The following is a 21,055-nucleotide window of genomic DNA, read 5'->3' as shown; positions in this document are numbered from 1 at the left end:
AGACCAGATTTGAACTCCGGTCCTCCTGAATTCAAGGCTGGTGCTCTATCCACTGCGCCACCTAGCTGCGCCAGCTGCTTACATTTTTAATATGGTAAATATCAGCCTATATAAGCAGAATCACTTTGGAAGGTCCTTAATAATTTTTAGGAGTGGGGCAGCTAGGAGGCGCAGTGGACAGAGCACCAGCCCTGAATTCAGGAGGACCCGAGTTCAAATCTGGTCTCAGACACTTAACACTTCCTAGCTGTGTGACCCTGGGCAAGTCACTTAACCCCAGCCTTAGGGGGGAAAAAAATGTAAGCAGCTTAGTATTATTATGAACAGCCCTAACTTAGTGGACTAAGTAAAAGTATCTCACTATGGTATTAGGAACATATTTTGAGAACTGCCTAAACTGACACGATTACAGTGTAATTATATGAGATGCTAGATGTGAAAAAGATTAGAAAGAACTTAGAAAACTTAACCATTGACTGAATGTGTAAGGTAAAGTATAAAAAATGACAGCATCATAAATTTAAAGTTGGAAAGGTTCTTACAAATCATCTACTCCAAATCTCATTTTAGAGATGAGGAAACCAAAGCCCAGGGAGTTGAAGTGACTTATTCTAATAACTCACCTACAAAATAAATGGTATCCATAGTTAACAGCAGGGGCAAGATGGAATCAAAAGCTTCCTAATTCCCAATCCTGCCACTGATACTTACCAGCTGCAGAACCACAAGGCCAGTAAGTAGCCTAGCCTCTGTGAGTCCCATTGTCCTCCTTAGTAACACTAAGATAACATTTGGCTTTCCTACCAACTGCTGAGAGTTTCAATACCTATAAAGTACTCTGTAAACTAATATATAAATGTTAGTTGCTACCATCACTGTTATTATTTCCACTAAGAATACAAAACTGAGTGGGTGACAAAAATGATGGCACAGTGCCATTAATAGATATAGATAAAATCCTGACAGGCAGGTTTTCAGAGAAAAGAAGAAAAGTGCAGCTTTCTTCATATTGGTTGATGTGCTAGCAGGATATCTGGACAGAATAGGGATTACATGTTTTAACTGTAATCTTAACAATATATTTATACAAAACTTTTTACTTTCATTTACAAATGTCACAAAAAGTTATGTACTATTTTATTATACTGGAAGCCCAAACTTCTGAATTTTCAAAGTATAAAGAAAAAACAATGGCATTCATTTCTCAACTTAAATTTCGTAAAAGTTGCAAAGAATCATATCTAGAAAAATCTTAACGATTACAACTATCAAAACTGGAATCCATTTCCCTTCAAAAGTCTCCAAAGGTTGAAATGACTGCTTTTTAAGTATTTAAGGGTAAGGGATATTTTTGTTGATTGGTCCATTCTACCTCTGAAATTGAATAATTCTATTCAACTAAGTTACTTGACAACAACTTTTTCTTCCCTACCTTTGTACTTCTGCTTACAGCAATCCATGTACTTTCATTTATTTAATGAAATCTTAACCTATCCTTCCAGACCCAAATGAAACACTTCATGATGCCTTCTCTGATCACCTGATATAATCTATCATCAATCTGTCTCTCCTCTACCCCCAACTTCTAATTTACAACAATCTTCCTAATCATTGTTAGGAATCATATTCATCATAGACTTCCTTAGAGTTATTTCTTATTTTACCTAAATTATAAATTTCTCAGAGACAAAAACTGTTTCTTTTTCATGTCTGTACCCCCCCCAAAATAGTAATAACATAGTAAGTGCTCAATGCTTATTGAATAAAGAAAAATATCTAATGCATAAACATTTCCCAAATAGAATTTCTTTGAAATATGGTGTTCCACTATGTCCAAAGGGCAATAAAACTGTACATAGCCTTTGATCTAGCAGTGTCTCTGTACCCGAGAGAGATCATTAAAGAGAGAAAAGGATCCATATATGCAAAAATGTTTGTAGTGTCAAGGAAATGGAAATTGAGTGGATATTCATCAGCAGAATAGCTGAATTAAGTTATGGTATAGGACTGTAACAGACTATTATTGTTCTTTAAGAAATAATGACCAGGCTGATTTCAGAAAAGCTTGGAAAGACTTACATGAACTTATGCTAAGAGAAGTGAGAAGAATCAAGAGAACACTGTACATAGCAACAAGATTATGTGATGATCAAATGTGATGAATTTGACTCTTTTCAACAATGCAGTAATACAAAACAGTTCTAATAGACTCGTGATAGAAAGTGCCATTTGGAACCAGAGAGACTGGAGACTGAATATGGATCAAAACATAGTATTTTCACCTTTTTGGTTTTTTTTCCCTTTTGATCTGATTTTTCTCATGCAGCATGATTCATTTGGAAATGTTTAAAAGAACTGCACATGTTTAAGCTAGAGAGAGAAAAAATCTGGGATATCAGATTTTACAAAGGTTAATGTTGAAAACTAACTTTGCATATATTTAGAAAAATAAAATAACTATTAAATTTTTTTTAAAAAGAAAGAAAAAGGGGCACCTAGGTGGCACAGTGGATTCAAGAGCACCAGCCCTGAATTCAGGAGTGTGTGGAGTAAGGTATGGTGAAGAACTTACAGATTAAGCTCATATTGATCAGAGACTGCTAGCTAACATAAAATCAGGCCTATAGGCCCCAGTCACGTGAAGGTCTAGGCTGCATTCCTTTGTCCAAATAGGGACTGGCCAAATACATGGCCGAAGAAGCTATAAATCACATTGTCAGCTACATTCCACTGACCAAATATGACCAATCACAACCTATGGAGAGTGGGATTTTGGAGGTTCTTTGTCTGAAATGTATAAAAGTTGTAAACATCTTCAAGGGAGTGGCTCTCTCCTGCTATGAATCTGGCTCACAGACCAGGATGGGGTCCGCTTCTCAAGATTCTAATAAATAATTCTGCTTTTCTATGAGTGATCTCTGAGTAGTCATTTTTGGATAGGATTTTCTATCCCTCACAGGAGGACCCGAGTTCAAACCTAGTCTCAGACACTTAACACTTCCTAGCTGTGTGACAAGTCACTTAACCCCAGCCTCAGAAAAAAAAAAAGAAAGAAAAAAAAAAAAATCATGTTATTCTAAATGAGAAAATATGGGTGAGTGAAAAATTTTCTGAGTGAACCTCTAAAACATTAAATATGAAATTATATTTAAAAAATACATATAATTTTGGGACAAAAATTTTTAATACCTTCTTTTGCTCCAAAATTTCTCTAGATGAACATTTATGAAATCAATTTTTCAAGCTAAAAATGTTTCATGGCTCAAATTAGTTTGGAAATTGATGAGTTAAAAATTTTAAATATCTTTCATCTACTAACTTTCATCCATATGTAAGATTGGATATGATTTATCGTATTCTTGTTTATCCTTTGTTCTCAAAGAAAACCATGAAGATGATGATATACATGCAAGTGAATTGGATTTAAGTGAGGGAAGGCTGTACAAAGGTCGCCTGCCTCAAAATGTTTATGGCAGCCCTTTTTGTAGTGGCAAGAAACTGGAAACTGAATGGATGCCCATCAACTGGAGAATGGCTGAATAAGTTATGGTATATGAATGTGATGGACTATTATTGTTCTGTAAGAAACGACCAGCAGAATGATTTCAGAGAATCCTCGAGCCATAAACTGATGCTAAGTGAAATGAGCAGAACCAGGAGATCAATATATACTGCAACAAGACTATACGATGATCAATTTTGATGCACGGGGCTCTCTTCAACAATGAAATGATTCAAACCAATTCTAATTGTTCAGTGATGAAGAGAGCCATCTACACCCAAAGAGAGGACCAGGGAGCTGAGTGTGGATCACAACATAGCATTCTCACTCTTTCTGTTGTTGTTTGCATTTTGATTTCTCAGTTTCTTTTTTAATTGATCCTATGTTTCTTGTGCAGCAAGATAACTGTATAAATATATATACATATATTGGATTTAACATATATTTTAACACATTTAACATGTATTGGACTACCAGCCAGCTGGGGGGAAGGGATGGGGGAAAGAAGGGGATCATTTGAAACAGAAGGCTTTGCAAGGGTCAATGTTGAAAAATTACCTGTGCATGTTGTTTTGTAAATAAAAGCTTTAATTAAAAAAAAATTTTTAAAGGTCACCTGCCTCCAGAGCCATCTATCACTTCACAAATATATGCTTTCATTAACTTTAATAACCAATTCTATGTTATGATAGTTTTAAAATATCAGAAAAAAAACAAATATTGCATACTTTTAAAAATTAATCTTCTAAGTTGTAAAGGTCATGTTCCAATGTTTTTAAAAGTAACACTGGAAGTAGTCTTAACTAGTACTTTAAAGTTAGATCAAGAAACTGGAAACTTAAGTAGATGCCCATCAATTGGAGAATGGCTGAATAAATTGTGCTATATGAATATTATGAAATATTATTGTTCTGTAAGAAATGATCAACAGGATGATTTCAGAAAGGCCTGGAGAGACTTACATGAACTGATGCTGAGTGAAATGAGCAGGACCAGGAGATTGTTGTACAACAATACTATATGATGATCAATTCTGATGGATGTGGCCATTTTCAACAATGAGATGAACCAAATCAGTTCCAATAGAGCAGTAATGAACTGGAGCAGTAATGAACTGAACCAGCTACACCCACCAAAAGAACTCTGGGAGATGACTATGAACCACTACATAGAATTCCCAATCCCTCTATTTTTGTCTGCCTGCATTTTGGATTCCTTCACAGGCTAATTGTATACTATTTCAAAGCCCGATTTTTTTTTTTGTACAGCAAAACAACTGTTTGGACATGTATACATGTATTGTATTTCATTTATACTTTAACATATTGAATATGTATTGGTCAATCTGCCATGGGGGGGGGGGGAAGGAGGGGAAAAATTAGAACAAAAGGTTTGGCAATTGTCAATGTTGTAAAATTAGCCATGCATATATCTGGTAAATAAAAACTACTTAAAAATAAATAAATAAATAAAATTAGGACAATCAGGAGCAAGTATAACAGGTACTATGGTAACTATGGTATTAACCAATACAAAGATGAAGTTACAAACTCATCATCACTGATTTACATTTTTCTAAAAAGCTGTGATAAATCTGACTAGAATCTGCATTCTAATCTGCTTCAAATACCAAAAACTCAGCTCAGAGGAGGGCCAAATACATGTCTTTGGACCTAACAGCTTATCCTAACTAAATGAACATTATACTTCATGATTAGAAAATTTTGTGCTAAAAGCAAAAGATTAAATTACAAAAGAAATTGTGCAAGGAATGTCTGTAATTTTAGTCAGTAAATATTTACTGCATGGCAAGTACTATAGGAAACAGGAAATACAAAGAAAAAAAAAACTTACCTTCAATTAGCATGTAAACAATTTGGTACAAACAAGATACTTAGAGAGTATATGGAAGGTAACCTCAGAGGGGAAGACATTATCCGTTTTGGGAGACTTATGCTAAATTTTGGAGAATGCAAGAGAAACCAAGAAGTAAAAAAATAGAATATTACAGTCAGAAGTGAATCGGTAGAAAGACAGAAATGGAACAAGATTTTAGACTGAATGGAAGGGAGAAGGTTTAAGAAGACTGAAAAAGGAAGAAGGGACCAGGTAAGATTTGTCTAAATAAAAATTTAAATGTGGGATCCTCCAAGACTACAAGAATTATGTAACACAATTAACTATCGAAAAATACTTACAATTCTGAATTAAGAACAAAACAAGCCACATTATTGTGTCACATTATTAAATGGACACATGAATAGGTTACATGACATTATGAATACTGTAATAGTTTAAAAATCTAAAAAACAAAGATCAAGAATTAATGCTGTTCAATTGTTTCAGCCATGTCAAACTCTTCATGCCAGTTTGGGGACTTTCTTGACTGATATTGGAGGATATGCCATTTTTTTCTCCAAGTCATTTTACAGAATAGGAAATTGACGCCAACAGGGTTAAGTAACTTGTCTAAGAACAAAGAGTAAGTGTATAGAAGTCAGATTTGACCTCAGAAAGAAGTCTTCCTGACCCCAAGCCCAGCATTCTATCCACTCTACCAATTAGCTGCCCAAGAAATTAACATACACAGAAAACTTATTTAGTGCTTGAGTAAAATGCTACAAAAGAAGAGAATGGAGTCTGCAAACTGCAGGCCAGTGAATTTGACTTTGGTTTCTGGGAAAATTCTAGAAAGACAAAATTTTAGAAAGAACTATTTCATTATAATTCCTTTTGTCATCCTAAGTATTTTATTTTGTGCACTTAAAAAAAAAAATTATTCTGGGAAGTAGTATGGGAAGTAGCCTCTAGGCTAGAAAGGATTCTGGGCAGCTGACACAGTAGGTTGGAAAATCCCAAACTCTCCAGATTTCCTTGACAAACAAGACAAAATTGTACCTCAAGGTGAACAAAGAGCATAAAAACAAACAAGTTGGAGCAGAACAGTTTGAACACTTGACACTTCCTAACTGTGTGACCTTGGGCAAGTCACTTAACCCCAGCCTCAGGGGGAAAAAAAAAAAAGAATGTTTGTGTATACAAATATATTCATGCTTAATTGTACCCTTCAAGGGAAGTGAAAGGAAGAATGAGGGAAAAAAGAATAAAGTAAAAAGTGCACAGCAGAGAACAAAAGAAAATCTACAAGGAAGCAAAGATGGACAGCTCTGAACACAAAATGTATTACTTATTAAGTAGGTTTTCTAGAAATGGAAATTTATTGGTAAGTATTTTAAATCCTCTCCTATGTTCTGCTGTGCACATGACAATGCTTTTTTTCTTTTTCTTTTCTTTTGTTTCTCCTTTATATAGTTTTAAATAAAAGGAAGGAAGAGAGGGAAGAAGTGAGAAGGGAGGGAAGGATGGAGGAGGGGGGAAGGAAGGAGAGAAAGAAGAAAAAAAAGAGAAAAACAAAGAAATCCTGGGTTACTATGTATCAAAAACTCAGAATAAATAAAATACCAAATGATGGCTGGTTTAAGTAATTAAAGGTTTTAAATTTGAAGATTAGAAGAATTATGAGAAATTTTTGATATCTGAAGAGCTGTCATGTAGAAGGTATCAAAAAAAATTTTTTTATTTAGTCTCAGAAATTTTGCCCTAGGTCAAGACGAAAGCTTTATCTTTTCAACTTTTACTCATTTCTGCTAGTTTTATTATTTGAGACTAAGAGCTATCCAAAAGAAAAATGGGCTGCCTGTAAAAGCAGTCTTGTCTCCTTTGCTCAAGGTATTGAAATAAAGGCTGGATGACTAATGAGAAAAAGATCCTAGATAGCCTGAAGTTCAGGCTTTGAAACTTTGAAACCCTACAGGGTGTGTCTTGGCGTAGTTTTAAGTTATTTAAATTTGAAACTACATTAAGAGTTTGGGGACATTGCATATGTAAATTAGCATTTTCAGTGTCCTTCCAATTAAAGGTATAGTCAATGTCTTGCATAATTTCTACAAACTTTTTATCATAAGATTATAAAACTGAGTTTGGTATGCTTTAAATACTGCCATAAATTCTGAGGCAATCATAAAAATTTGGATTATTTTCCATTCATATTTTGTAAAGGTGATTAAAACCATATAGCACTAGAATTAAACCAATAGCTAATTTGATCAACTTATTCCACAAAAAATTGGATTGTAAAAACCACTTAAGTGTTTTGATGCAATTACATGTATAAAATTAATTAATGATTAATATGACCTATTAATATGTCATAAGGCATGGCTTTAACACTTTGTAAATGTCTTTTTGCAGGGCAAGGTAATCAGGATGAAGTGGTTAAATGATCTGTCCACAATCACACAGCTAGTGTCAAGTGTCTGGGGCAACATTTGAACTCAGATCCTCCTCACTCCAGAGGCTAAATTTTATCTACTTCACTACCTACATGCAAAAGAATGAATATTCTTCAAGAACTTTTCAAAGGAAAAAGTATTTTACTACAGTAAAACATGATTAGACAAAATAAAAATATTTTAAATAAGGTAAGTATGACACAATAAGCATTATGACAAAAGATAATTCCCAAACAATAAAAATACAAAGTAGGCTAATATTCTGAAGTGTTCAGCAAAGACATTACCATGTCCAAACTATTATATTATGTGATTTGAGACAATGCTACCTTGTAACATTTCTCCAAAATTGATTTCAATCTGATAAATAAAATTTCTAAAGTAAATAAAAAGCCCCCCCCCAAAATTACTAGAAGCAACTGTATTCAACCCTAAAGAATTATGAATGAATGCAACTAAATTGCCTTAGCTCGCCTAATCTCTGTTTATAGTAAATACCAACAATATTTTATACGTAGTTATATTAAGATTCTTTGTTGGGCCAAATCTATCGTTTAATCATTATACGAAACTCCCATATTCTGCAACTTACAGTTTTAAAGAATTATATCATTTTTCATATAAAAGAATCTAATTTAAATTGTAATATGTAAAGTACTTTTATCCAATATATAGTTTTTAATATTTTATACTTTTACACAATATTTGTCTTTAAGGTACTAATCTATTAATACTCAAAGTACTTAGTTATGTAATTCTTACTAATGAAGCTTTATGTGAAAATTAATTATCTGAAGTTTTTAAAATTTAGGTACAAAGCATTTATAAATTAATTTGCAAAGCTAGCATTTGCATATCAAACCAGGTCATCTGATTTATCAGATGTCAAAAACAAGGAGGTCTCTCTCTCTCTCTCTCTTTTTTTTTTTTTTTTGGCTGAGGCAATTAGGGTTAAGTGACTTGCTCAAGGTCACACAGCTAGGAAGTGTTAAGTGTCTGAGAACAAATTTGAACTCAGGTCCTCCTGACCTCAGAGCTGGTGCTCTAAGGAAATGACTCTCAAAGCTGATTTTTACTTTAAAAAAAAGGGGATAAATAAAAAATATTACAGAATATATTGTTTTGAACATAATTCAATTAGACAAGATGGGTCATTTGACTAATGTACTGCTCCCAGGTTTTCTTAATCCAACAGTACCTAACTGTCAAAGTGAAATTACCCCAGAAGTCCTTGACCTACAGGTAACCAGATCCTTTTGTAACCACAAAGCTTACTAGAAAAGAGAAACTTATGGTGAACAGTTAGTAGTCACTAATCGCCCCCTCCCTCCCCACCTACACACACACACACACACACACACACATTCTTCCAGTTGCCAACCTCAAAAGATTTCCTCATTCAAATTAACCTCCAGCTGAAGAAAAATGGAACCTTATTCACTAAGATGGGAAAGAGGAACTTAACTTTTGGCTAATTCTCCTTTCTTCAGCTTCTAAAAAGGGAGCTTAGCCTTTAAAAGATTTTATAATCTTATCATTTCATTCCCTACAAAGATAAGAATTATTCTAAATTATCTGCTACTAAATACAAAGTTTTATCAATCTATCTATTCAGTAAATCTACTGATAACCTAATTAATGCTAGTTTGGCTCAGGTATATAACTAGCTTTTTCTAAGGAAGGGAGTTTAACACTATAATCAAACAAAAAAATAAAAGTAATCGATATATGATTTCTTTTTCATACAATTAAGTTGTAAAACCCAAGAGGCCTGTCTTAGTTTAATTTAACTTTGTACCCATCTACAAATACCTAACACAATGCTGTACAAAAAATGCTCCAACAAATATTTGTTAAATAAATTAATTTTTTTAAAAAAGGAGCAAACCAGAAATGTAAATAGCTTACAAAAATAAGTACTAATAAAAAAATAAGCCGTCTGTTTTTACAGAGCAGCACACTGGTAAAGCAAATGAAATACCGGATTTAGGGGTCAGGAGAGATCACAGTTCATGTGTGACTCTTAATACTAGCTGTTAAGTCATTTGAACTTTCCATCTCAGTTTCCTTATCTATAAATACTTGAAGTACTAACCTCACAATGTTGGTGTCCACCTCAAATGAGATACTATATATAAAGCCCTTTGAAAACTTTAGTCTTACATAAAATGTCAGTTATCATCATTCTTATTGTTACTGAGTACTTATTTATGCTGAGTGGGGAAAAAAAGTTACCCAAAAAGTCAGAATACTTTTCAACTAAAATTAGAAAAATTTAGTTAGCAAATTAGGAAAATATATTTTAAAATATATAAATCAGAAAAAGTATTTCTAAAAATAATTTCAAATAATGGGATTTTTTTCCTACACAAAGAAACATTTAAAAGAATTTTGGTAAGGTATTCAGGTGAATAGGAGAAAGGAGAAACTTTGAATGAAATTCAAGTTCTGAAGATTCAAAACAACATTGCTGTATCAAATAACAAACAATTTTCAAAAGCTTAGTTTCGGAGTCATATTTCATACCTAATGTAATCTTTTTAAACAATTAAGTTCCAGAAAGTATTTTCCAAACTGAAAAGACTGATCCTTTTCATTAATATTAAGTTATTATTAATTGCAATTTGATGAAAATTTATTGGGTTTGTTAAAATGAGGCAGAAGATCATTCAAGTCCCAACTAAAAAATTCAATGATACTACAAAAATCAATGAATCTCATCTAAAAAATTTAAGTATGCAGAACAAAATGAACTTTAATTTTAAGGGAAAACTGATCTACCAGATACAGCCTGGAATAAATATACATAAATACACACAGAAGACACTGAATCAACTTCAAATAACTTTGTCCCCTATAAATTTTTCAATGAGATGTATTATTTTTCACTGACCTTTTTGTTCCCCTAATAAATATGCCTTTTCTTGGGTGGGGAAAGTGTTGGAAATAAAATCCTTGCTTATGGAATCATCCAAAAAAATTTCAGGTCTCATTTCTTAACTCAAATAATTTTTCTAACTTAATTTATTCAACACCAAAAATTCCAGATTGGGTTCCTTTCTAAAAATAATGTCATGGTTAAAGTGTACGAGTATATTCCAAAACAATTTCCCCAACTGCTCAGTCTGAGTACCTCTGGTGCTTTAAAACCTTTCGTAACATTTATATATACAAGTGTTTTTCCTTCCAACTAAATGTGTCTACCAGGCCACAAAAACTTTTGTACTGAGTATGTAAAATTGATCCCTAACCTGCCCCACCCACGCCCCCAACCCTCACAATAACCTAAAAAACAACAATAACAAAAAAGAATCCAATCAGAAAAGGTTGGACTAAAAGGAATGGTTAAGTAGAAAACTGTGAATCGAGGTCGGTAACTATCTGTGTGAACTCATACAAATCACTTAATCTTTCTGCGCCTTAATTTCCCCTAAATAAAGAGGTTAGACCATGTCTAAGGTTCTTTCTTGAAGCTCTATAAATTCTCTGATATGAAATTCGGGCTCTGCAACTAACAATAAATGTAATCAAACTTGCGTGTTACTAATGATAAAGTGAAATGAGACGCGTTCTATACACCCTGTACCAGTGTCAGAAAATATTAATCACACATCGACAGCGCTGAAATGCTTTTTAAGCATTTTTTTTCTTCCACACAAGTGCCGCGAGAGAAACCCGTGAAGGATTTTTACAGACAAAAAACTGCAGCCCAGAGAAAGAAGGGACTTGCCATAACCGGGATAACTCCCTACCGCCCTAGCGGGGCTGTCACCTCCCCAGCCCCGCGGGACACTACCGGGTCCCATCATAGTATTTGGGCTCCCCGACACAGCATAACCGAGTCCATACTCTGTCCGCAGCTCGGAAAAGTGCGTTCAGCCTTAACGTACGCGCAGACGCCGGCCAGACGCCGGGGATACGGCCCGAGTCCTGGGGGCTCAGGGTCCGAGGTAGTCCGATTCCGCTCTGGCCCGGCAGGCCTCGGCCCCGGTCTCCCTCAGGAGTCCTGGAAGCCGGAGCCGACGGGGATACGCCCCTCCAGACGTGCAGTGCCCGATACCTCCTCACCTGATGGCGGAGAACACGATTCCCGGCCTCGGTCTCTGAGAGCCACCAACAACCACAGCGCTATGGCCGCCCCCAACTCCCTCCGCTCTGTCAGTGCCTTCCGGCTTGCCGGCGTTGCAACCGCTGCCTTCCTCCGGACCGGCGCCCAAAGCCACCGCAACATCCGTTCCGCCTCCTCGGTTAGTCCCGCCAATCTCGAGCCAGTACGAGTGCCGGCCCAGTCCCCACCCACTCTCTCTCCTGCCCCCTCCCATGACCGTCTATCCCGCCAGATTCCCCAAACGGGCCCTCCCGTCGGAGGCACGGGGTCCGAAAAGCGCGTCTAAGCCCGCATTTCAAAGACTCCTGCAGATACCAACTATGTGGGCAAATCCTTTCACCTCGGCTTCTTCTCCGTCTGTAAAAGGGGGATAATAATAGTATGTTCCTTAAAGAGTTGTAATGAGGATAAAACGTGATAAAATCTGCAAAGTTCCTTGTGCCGGATGAATGTTAGCTCCAGTGGGGGGGGAGGGGGGGAAGAGCTGGTACCTTAGGATGCGTTTTTATAAACCCTAGAGACTTTAGATATTATCTAAGGGCTCTCCCACTGTACCGCTCTTCCTCTCATTGACAACAATATAATTTCATTCATGACACTAAGAATTTCTCTTTTTTTAAGTACAATTTATACAATTTAACTTAAAATTGAAGACAATAAGGCAGTTACTTGTAATCAAGAAACCTAGCTTGAAGCCTGGCTCTGACAGTTAACAACTGTGTGACCCTGAGCAAGTCTTGGGCCACTCTTCTTTAATATATAAAGGAGACATAGCAATATTTGGAATATCTGTCTCAGAATGAGGAAAGTACATATATATATATATACATATATATACATACTATGATGAACTGTCTATATAAAGATGAGTTATGTCAAACACTATATATATATGTACATATATATATATATTTCACATATATATATGTATATATATACATATTCATATATACATATATATATATATTTCAAACATTTCATGCTTAATATGCTTAATAAGATAGCAGGGATTCTGAACTATTTTTGTGTCGGGGAATCTGGATCTTTTCAGAATAATGTTTCTAAATACATAAAATAAAATAGGTTTATAAAGTAAACCAATTACATTAAGATGTAGTTATCAAAGTATTTTAATTAATTTATGGATCCCAAGAACCTCTGATATAGTTTATGATCTCATCATAGGGACCTGCCAACCTCTGCAAACATTTTTCATATCTTACTATGAGTTCAACCTAGGGAATCTATCCAAAGGGCCTTCCTCTATATCTCTTGCTATATGGAAGATACTACAAATACATGCTTTCTATTGGATTATTCCATTGGGTTAATTCCAGAAAATGGTCATTTCCTATCCTACCATCTTGGACCATTAAGTAATATATTTTTCTCCACTTTTCCTTCCAAATTTCTGTGTGTAATATGTTGAAGTCTGCTAATGCCTTTCTGTTGTGCTTAAGGGATGCTCTATTTCAGTTCTTCTACTGTAGGATTCCATGACTCACAGACACCACTAATACAATTTTGTCATTTAAAGTATGAGCATTTGTTTTATTAAAAAAAGCCATTAAAACAATTTTGCAATTTCTCAAATTCAGTGCAGCTTACCTGCCTCTTCTAAACCCAACTCTAGACTAAACTCTACTAAAACTCTAGACCCAACTCATTGCCTACTTGCAGTGTCTATCCAAAATCTATTATACTAATGGATGAGTAATGTTTGTAACTTGTAAAACACTAAGAAGAAGTGGAGAGAAAGGTCAACCTAAAGAAAACATAGTGAGAGGTGCAACTCAGCAAAATTATCCCAAGGACATTAAAGCTAAAACTGGAAGGAAGACAACAGACAAAAGCCAGATGTTTTTATTTTTAATACTTACTGTAATAAAGAGCCAGTAGTGTTGACTGAACAGGGGATGACATGGTCAGATCTATACTTTTCAAAGAACACTGACAGCTGAGTGGAAGATGGAAGTGGAGAAAAACTTTAGATAGGAAAACCAACCAGAAGGCTATTGCAGTAGTTCAGATGTGAGACAATGATGGCCTGAATCAACGTAATGGCAATGTCAGAGAAGAGAAGAGGGCTTAAATCTTTTTTTTTTCCTGAGTCTGGGGTTAAGTGATTTGCCCAGGGTCACACAGCTAAAGAATTGAAATCTAAAGGGTCAATTATCAATTGGAGAATAGTTGAACATAATTATAGTATATGATTAATAAAATGTGATTTTATTATAGGAAATGACAAAAGAAACAGATTTAGGGAAATATGAGAAGTTTGTATGAACTGATGCTGACTGAAGTTAGCAGAACCGGAAGAACAATTTATATAATGACTATAACATTGTAAAAGAAAAACAACTGGAGAATTCTGTGCTATGAAATGACCAGCCATGAATCAGAGGGCCTATGATGAATAAATGAATGCTTCCCATTTCTTGACAGAAAATTGTTGGAAAAGAGATACAAAATAAGACATCCATTTTTCAGACAAAATTTGTTTTGACGATGTTACAAGGGAGGATGGGGAAAGAGACAGAGATTAAAGAGACAAAGAAGGCTAATGATAGTGATGCCAATTAAAGGGAAAAAAAAAAAAAAAAAGAATGTCAATGAAACATTGTTTAAAAATATACACAGAAAAGGTGAAAAGGGAGTTCAGAGTTGGAATTACCATGATGAATAGCGTATATACTTAAAAAAAAAAATCTTATGAAATCAATGGTTTCATTTTTTTTTAACCTGAAAATGTTTTTTAGTGTTTGTCAAGTTCAGAATGACAAGAAGTTTTTTTTTTTTTTTTTTTTTTAAATTTTTTATTTTATTTTATAATTATAACATTTTTTGACAGTACATATGCATGGGTAATTTTTTACAACATTATCCCTTGCACTTACTTCTATTCAGATTTTTTCCCTTCCTCCCCCAAACCCCTCCCCCAGATGGCAAGCAGTCTTATATATGTTAAATATATTACGGTATAATTTAGATACAATATATGTGTGTAGAACCGAATTTTTTGTTGCACAGGAAGAATTGGATTCAGAAGGTAAAAATAACAGTTTACATTCATTTCCCAGTGTTCCTTTTCTGGATGTAGCTGGTTCTTTCCATCATTAATCAATTGGAATTGGATTAGCTCTTCTCTATGTTGAAGAAATCCACTTCCATCAGCATACATCCTCGTACAGTATCATTGTTGAAGTGTATAATAATCTTCTGGTTCTGCTCGTTTCACTCAGCATCAGTTGATGTAAGTCTCTCCAAGCCTCTCTATATTTCTCCTGTTGGTCATTTCTTATAGAACAATAATATTCCATAACATTCATATACCACAGTTTACCCAACCATTCTCCAATTGATGGACATCCATTCATCTTCCAGCTTCTAGCCACTATGAAAAGGGCTGCCACAAACATTTTGGCACATACAGGACCCTTTCCCTTCTCTAGTAGTTCCTTGGGGTATAAGCCCAGTAGTAGTATGGCTGGGTCAAAGGGTATGCACATTTTGATAACTTTTTGGGCATAATTCCAGCTTGCTCTCCAGAATGGTTGGATTCTTTCACAACTCCACCAACAATGCATCAGTGTCCCAGTTTTCCCACAGCCCCTCCAACATTCATCGTTATTTGTTCCTGTCATCTTAGCCAATCTGACAGGTGTGTAATGATACCTCAGAGTTGTCTTAATTTGCATTTCTCTGATCAATAGTGATTTGGAACACTCTTTCATATGAGTGGAAATAGTTTTAATTTCATCATCTGAAAATTGTCTGTTCATATCCTTTGACCATTTATCAATTGGAGAATGGCTTGATTTCTTATAAATTAAAGTCAATTCTCTGTATATTTTGGAGATGAGGCCTTTATCAGAACCTTTAACTGTAAAAATTTTTTCCCAATTTGTTACTTCCCTTCTAATCTTGTTTGCATTAGTTTTGTTTGTGCAGAAACTTTTTAATTTCGTGTAATCAAAATGTTCTATTTTGTGATCAATAATGGTCTCTAGTTCTCCCTTGGACACAAACTCCTTCCTCCTCCACAAGTCTGAGAGGTAAACCATCCCTTGTTCCTCCAATTTATTTATGATTTCGTTCTTTATGCCTAAATCTTGGACCCATTTTGATCTAATCTTAGTATGTGGTGTTAAATGTGGGTCCATGCCTAGTTTCTGCCATACTAATTTCCAGTTTTCCCAGCAGTTTTTGTCAAATAATGAATTCTTATCCCAAAATTTGGGATCTTTGGGTTTGTCAAAGATTAGATTGCTATTTTTATTCACTATCTTGTCCTGTGAACCTAACCTATGCCACTGATCAACTAGTCTATTTCTTAGCCAATACCAAATGGTTTTGGTGACTGTTGCTTTATAATATAGCTTTAAATCAGGTACACTTAGACCACCTTCCTCTAACTTTTTTTTCATTAGTTCCCTTGCAATTCTCGACCTTTTATTCTTCCATATGAATTTTGTTGTTATTTTTTCTAGGTCATTAAAATAGTTTCTTGGGAGTCTGATTGGTATAGCACTAAATAAATAGATTAGTTTGGGGAGTATTGTCATCTTTATTATATTCACTCGGCCTATCCAAGAACATTGAATGTCTTTCCAATTATTTAAATCTGACTTTATTTTTGTGGCAAGTGTTTTGTAATTTTGCTCATATAATTCCTGACTCTCCTTTGGTAGATATATTCCCAAATATTTGATACTATCGACTGTTATTTTGAATGGAATTTCTCTTTGTATCTCTTGCTGTTGGATTGTGTTGGTAATGTATAAAAATCCTGAGGATTTATGTGGATTTATTTTGTATCCTGCGACTTTGCTAAAATTCTGAATTATTTCTAATAGCTTTTTAGCAGAGTCTTTGGGGTTCTCTAAGTATACCATCATGTCATCTGCGAAAAGTGACAATTTGATTTCTTCATTTCCTACTCTAATTCCTTGGATCTCTTTCTCGGCTCTTATTGCCAAGGCTAGAGTTTCTAGTACTATATTGAATAGTAATGGTGATAGTGGGCAACCTTGTTTCACTCCTGATCTAACAGGGAAAGGTTCTAGTTTATCACCATTACATATGATGTTTACTGAAGGTTTTAAATATATGCTCCTTATTATTTTAAGGAATAGTCCATTTATTCCTATACTCTCAAGCGTTTTTAGTAGGAATGGATGTTGGATTTTATCAAATGCCTTTTCTGCATCTATTGAGATGATCATATGGTTTTTATTAATTTGATTATTAATATGGTCAATTATACTAATAGTTTTCCTAATATTAAACCAGCCCTGCATTCCTGGTATAAATCCCACTTGGTCATAGTGTATTATCCTGGGGATGATTTTCTGAAGTCTATTTGCTAATATCTTATTTAAGATTTTAGCATCAATATTCATTAAGGAAATTGGTCTATAGTTTTCTTTCTCAGTTTTCGATCTACCTGGTTTAGGTATCAGTACCATGTCTGTGCCATAGAAGGAATTTGGTAGGACTCCTTCAATCCCTATTTTTTCAAATAGTTTACATAGCATTGGAGTTAGTTGTTCTTTAAATGTTTGGTAGAATTCACCTGTAAATCCATCTGGTCCTGGGGACTTTTTCTTAGGAAGTTGGTTAATAGCTTGGTCTATTTCTTTTTCTGAGATGGGACTATTTAGACTACTTACTTCTTCCTCTGTTAATCTGGGCAAGCTATATTTTTGAAGGTATTCTTCCATTTCATTTAAGTTATCGAATTTATCGGCATAAAGTTGAGCAAAGTAGCTCCTAACTATTGTTCTAATTTCCTCTTCATTAGTGGTGAGTTCACCCTTTTCATTTTCAAGACTATCAATTTGCTTTTTCTCTTTCCTTTTTTAAATCAGGTTTACTAAGGGTTTGTCTATTTTGTTGGTTTTTTCATAAAACCAACTCTTAGTTTTATTAATTAATTCAATAGTTTTTTTACTTTCAATTTTATTAATCTCACCTTTTATTTTTTGAATTTCAAGTTTTGTGTTTGTCTGGGGATTTTTAATTTGTTCCTTTTCTAGCAATTTTAGTTGTAAACCCAATTCGTTGGCCCTCTCTTTCTCTATTTTATGCAAGTAGGCCTGTAGAGATATAAAACTTCCCCTAATTACTGCTTTGGCTGTATCCCATACATTTTGGTATGATGTCTCATTATTGTCATTTTCTTGGGTGAAGTTATTAATTATGTCTATGATTTGCTGTTTTACCCAATCATTCTTTAGTATAAGATTATTTAGTTTCCAATTATTTTTTGGTCTATTTTCCCCTGGCTTTTTATTAAATGTTATTTTGATTGCATTATGGTCTGAAAAGGATGCATTTACTATTTCTGCCTTACTGCATTTGATTTTGAGGTTTTTATGCCCTAGTATATGATCAATTTTTGTATAGGTTCCATGAACTGCTGAGAAGAAAGTATATTCCTTTCTGTCTCCATTTAGCTTTCGCCAAAGATCTATCATATCAAACTTTTCTAGTATTCTATTTACCTCTTTGACTTCTTTCTTATTTATTTTGTGGTTTGATTTATCTAATTCTGAGAGTGCAAGGTTGAGATCTCCCGCTATTATAGTTTTGCTATCTATTTCCTCTTGCAGCTCTCTTAATTTCTCTTTTAAGAATTTAGATGCTGCACCACTTGGTGCATACATGTTTAATATTGATACTGCTTCACTATTGATGCTTCCCTTTAGCAGGATATAATGCCCTTCCTTATCTCTTTTAATTAGATCAATTTTTGTTTTTGCTTGATCTGAGATGAGGATGGCTACTCCTGCTTTTTTGGTTTTGCCTGAAGCATAATAGATTTTGCTCCACCCTTTTACTTTTAGTTTGAATGTCTCATCCTGTTTCAGGTGTGTTTCCTGTAAACAACATATAGTAGGATTCTGACTTTTAATCCAGTCTGCTAACTGCTTCCTCTTTATGAGGCAGTTTGCCCCATTCACATTTATGGTTAGAAGGACTAATTCTATATTGCTTGCCATCCTATTAACCCCTGCTTATGCTTTTCCCCTTTCCTTCCCTTTTACCCTCCTATCCAGTATTAAACTGGTAAACACCACTTGCTTTTCACAGCCCTCCCTTTTTAGGATCCCTCCCCCACCTTAAAGATCCTCCCCTTATTTTATCCCTTTTCCTCGAAATTACTGTATTCCCTTCCCCTTAGCTTACTCCTTCCCTTTCACTTTTCAATGAAGTGGAAGAAGTTTCACCATAAATCGAATATGTCTATTGATACACACTATGTTCATCTCCCTCCTTTCTTTCTCTCAGATATAATAGGTTACCTTTGCCTCTTCATGAGATGTAGTACCACCACTTTACACTTTTTTATGATATAATCTCCTTTCCACCTCTAGTTTCTAAGACAAATTGTACATATGTTCTTTACATATTTTTTTGACAGAAGTATAGTTCTCAAGATTTCTTTTTACCTTTTTTAGAAGTCTCTTGAGTTCTGTATTTGAAGATCAAACCTTTTATGTAGGTCTGGTTTTTTCATCAAAAATAGATGGAATTCATTTATTTCGTTAAATGTCCATCTTCTTCCCTGGAAAATGATGCTCATTCTTGCTGGGTAAGTTATTCTTGGCTGCATACCAAGTTCCTTAGCCTTTCGGAATATCATGTTCCAGGCCCTGCGTTCTTTTAATGTGGACGCTGCTAGATCCTGTGTTATCCTTATTGTGGATCCTCCATATCTGAATTGTTTTTTTCTAGCAGCTTCCAATATCTTTTCCTTTGTCTGATGGTTCTTGAACTTGGCCACTATATTTCTTGGCGTTTTGATTTTAGGGTCCCTTTCAGTAGGTGATCGATGAATTTTCTCAATGTCTATTTTACCCTCTGTTTCCAAAACGTCTGGGCAGTTCTCTTTGATAATTTCCTCGAAAATGCTGTCCAAGCTCTTTTTTTCCTCCCATTTTTCAGGGAGTCCGATTATTCTCAAATTGTCTCTCCTGGATCTGTTTTCCAGGTCTGTTGTCTTTCTGGTAAGGTACTTGACAGTCTTTTCAATTGTTTCATTTCTCTGGTTTTGCTTGACTCCCTCTTGGTTTCTCCTTGAGTCATTCATTTCTACTTGTTCCAGTCTAATTTTCAATGATGTATTTTCTTCACTCACTTTTTTTATATCTCTTTGTAATTGTCCAATTGAGTTTTTATCTTCTATGGAATTTTTTTCCATTGTATCCATTTTATTTTTTAGAGAGCTGATTTCTTTTTCCAGCTCTCTAATCCTGTTTTCCTTGGAGTTGTTTACCTTTTCCAGCTCACTAATCCTGTTTCTCAATGATTTGATTTCTTTATCCATTCTGTCTTTGAATGCATGGGATGACTTCTCCAGGCTCTCTTGCCAAGCTTCCCTTTCCTTTTCCCATTTCTCTTCCAGCTCTCTTGTGAGAGCCTTTTTGATTTCCTCTATGAGGTTCTTTTGTATTGAGGAGCAGCTTATATCCCTCCCAGGGGATACATCTGGGGACATTCTGTTCCTAGTCTCTTCAGCATTTGAAGTCTGCTCCCTCTCCACACAGAAGCTGTCAATGGTTAGAGCCCTTTTGAATTTTTTGTTCATTTTGTCAGAGTAGGAATCAAAGAAAACAAACTGACAAGAGAAACAATTGGTCTGTTTTGCGGGGGATGGGGCTGGATGGTATTAATGGGCTTCCTCTACAGACTGGGGGTAGGGCAGCAGAGAGCCACTAACAGAACAGCAATGACTGTACTGAGTCTGCGCTCTGAGGCTCTGAGAACGCACCGAGTCAGTCCAGGTGGGGGTTGGGGGTGGCCGGGCTCTGAGAGACGCTGGCTTTCTGGGGTTTTAATCTTCACCTCCGGTGTTTACACCCTCTCCACCACTCCTGGCTTGCTGCCAAGACGGAGCATCCACACTGGGGCAAAAGCCCTTTCACAGAAACGGCAGAGATCACACCCCTCCCCCTCCGGTCTGAGCTGTGTGAGCTGCCTGTCTTGCTCTGGCTGTCTGCCCTCAGTCTGCGCCCAGTCCGATTGACCCTCCCCCGAACAAACACAGACCTTTTCTGGCGATTTTCAAGGATGTCTTCTCTTGGTGATAATTTGTGGATTTCTTTCTGGGTCAAGCATTAAGTCAGAGGCTTGTCATGAAGTAAGTTC

At 35.3% G+C, this 21,055-nt stretch overlaps 1 protein-coding gene across 1 annotated transcript in view; it reads right to left on the bottom strand.

Moving 5' to 3' along the window:
- The window catches only part of SAR1B (secretion associated Ras related GTPase 1B), a 36,155-nt gene extending 24,132 nt beyond the window's left edge, over positions 1 to 12,023 (bottom strand). Inside the window, exon 1 of the mRNA XM_074290901.1 lies at positions 11,863 to 12,023. The gene's annotated coding sequence lies outside the window, so the exon portion shown is untranslated. The remainder of the gene's footprint in view (positions 1 to 11,862) is intronic.
- Positions 12,024 to 21,055: the final 9,032 nt, after the last annotated feature.

This window comes from Sminthopsis crassicaudata, chromosome 2 (genome assembly GCF_048593235.1).
Source record: "Sminthopsis crassicaudata isolate SCR6 chromosome 2, ASM4859323v1, whole genome shotgun sequence".
Taxonomy (NCBI): Eukaryota; Metazoa; Chordata; class Mammalia; order Dasyuromorphia; family Dasyuridae; genus Sminthopsis; species Sminthopsis crassicaudata.
Note: the sequence above shows the minus strand (reverse complement) of the source record. Positions and strands in the feature narration are given on the sequence as shown.